This window comes from Alligator sinensis, unplaced genomic scaffold (assembly GCF_000455745.1).
Source record: "Alligator sinensis unplaced genomic scaffold, ASM45574v1 scaffold1211_1, whole genome shotgun sequence".
NCBI classification, from domain to species: Eukaryota; Metazoa; Chordata; order Crocodylia; family Alligatoridae; genus Alligator; species Alligator sinensis.
The window spans coordinates 89,247-91,618 of record NW_005843462.1 but is presented as its reverse complement, the minus strand read 5'-3'; positions in this window follow the sequence as shown (position 1 = coordinate 91,618).

The window sequence follows — 2,372 nt, the reverse complement described above, 5'->3', positions numbered from 1 at the left end:
AAAACAGGTGCTACCCAATATAGAGCTTTTCATTGGCAAAGAGAGAGAATTTGAACTGCTTTGTGATACCAGACTAATAACACTGCATAATTGCAACAGTTGCCAACTCTGATGCTATATGCTGGATAGTTGGATTAATGATGTATAAGAAGTCTTTGCCTTCCAGTATTCATCATTCACTGATTTAAAACTTGTTTCTGTATTCAAGGATCACATTAAATAATTAAAGCAAACTAACCTCAGCTTGATTTTGGATACAGTTCAGTTTGCAGGGAATGGTTGCCAACGCAGACTGAATTGACCATCCCACTTTCAACCTGCCCTAATTCCCTTTACGAGTTAATTATTTAGTGCTGGTGCAGTACTTGGAAGAGACCCATATAGGAAGCATCTGGGCGTTGTCTGGTCATGGAGTGGGTGGGATAGTTCTTAACAGAAAACAAATATGAGCTGCCTACAGATCATAGTGGGCAAGTTCCCCAATGTCCTTGAAGTGTAACACAGGCTTTAGTTTCCTTGGTTACTGGAATGATCTATTAGTCAACATAGAATCTCAGCATTTAGACACAACCTACTTCTACATTTCTAATAGCCACATAAGAATGGGAAATATCTAGTTTTCTATTTTTGCTTTATAAAAGATGTGTCATTTTCCCCCAGTCTTACAGAAGAGCAAACTTATATGCAAGGTCATTGTTTAGGGTGAACACTGATGGTCCCTGTTTGGGTGGTGGGTTAGGCTCTTTGCTATAACAACATTATTAGATGTTTTATTTTTTATTTCTCTCTAACAGACATAAATCATTGAAAACTGTCAGTCCAAGGTTTGGAATCTCAAGCAGGGAGCATCTTGTTACTTCAGTTATAGAACCAGATCCCTGATGCTGTTCTAAATCCCAGGTAAATTGACCATACCCAGGGATTCTCCAAGATGATCTGGAAAATGATGTCTTTGTCCTTTTCCTTTGGCCACTGGGATCCAAAAAAGCTGTTTCCATGGAAACTCTAGGTAGAATTTACATTTGTTGCTTTCCCTTCCCATCAAAGAAAGGTGGTGGTTACATTGAAACTGCAAAGATTACAGAACATACCCTATCACCTTTACCTGTGAGGTAGAAACAAGTCCTAATTCCTAGTGTGTGGATAACACATAGGAATAACAATTGATTCGTTGATTCATAACTATTGAATAACAATAGTTCTTAACAATTGAACTATTCTCAAATTCATGATTAATGTGAAGCGCTGTGGTTCTAACACTAGGGGTTGGAAGTGAGCACCCAACCAGGCATGCCTTGCAGTGTGCCCCATGCTGCAAATTAGCAGAGCCGGGCTGGGGGCAGGGGTTTAACACCGGGAGATCCCAGTGTCAGAAAACCTTGTGCCCGGAAAGAGAAGAGCAGGGCAGTGCACGTGGCAGCAGGATGCTGCACTCAAAACTGGAGCCTGTCCGCCTGCAGCCACATTCCAGCTGCGGGCCAGGCTCCTTGCTGCCGGATCGTCACTACTGGAGACCTGGGAGGCCCTGAGGTAAAGCTGCCGGGGCCAGCCCAGGTGCTTGACCCAGCTCCCCTTAACTCACCCAGGGCAACTTGTTGGGCGCCAGAACTGAAGGCTTCCAAGAGAAAAGATGTGGGGCATTATACCTACAGATGGAGAATGTTACTAATTAACTAAATCGTTATATTTCTCTTGTGTGTGTAATTTTTGGCTGAGCCATTTTATCATGACACACTTTTTTGTCCTAATGCCAAACATACGGAGTAGGCTGGACAAGGAGGCCAGGCAAACACGTGTTCCTTGCGTTGCCAGAGAGGCGGCCTGGCTCCACACGGCTCGCTTCATCTCATTGATGTTCCCTGAGGAAGGATCTATTCTATACCTTCCTCTCCTCCCCCCCCCCCCCCCTGTTAAGTGGGGCAGTGGTGTGACCATTTAGTACTGCCCTTATCAGCAACTCCTGCTTGAGCTGCCCCGAAGGGAGCCCTGATGCACTGGGAAGCAAGGAAGTGAATATAAAGAGCAGGGCTGGCAAACACCACCCAGCAGAGAGACAGCAACACCAAATGCATCCAGGTGGTAGATCTAGGGAAAAGAAATTGAACAAAACAAGTGGATTCAGTATCTTGTTTCTGTAGGAAGAAAAAATATTTTCTTCTGCCCCGAGCCTGCAGAACTGCTGTGAAAATTAAGAAGAAACCGCGGTCTCTGGCAGGGGTTCACGCACGGCCCCGGGAAGTGTGAGGTGGCTTTGGAGACACAAGTGGGGCTTTTGCAGGAGCCCGGGGCTGTTGCTGAGGCGGATAGGGCTGGGGCAGAGCCTGCAGAGAAACGCCGTACTTCGGTTTCAGGGCCGGCTCGGCAGCGCTGCC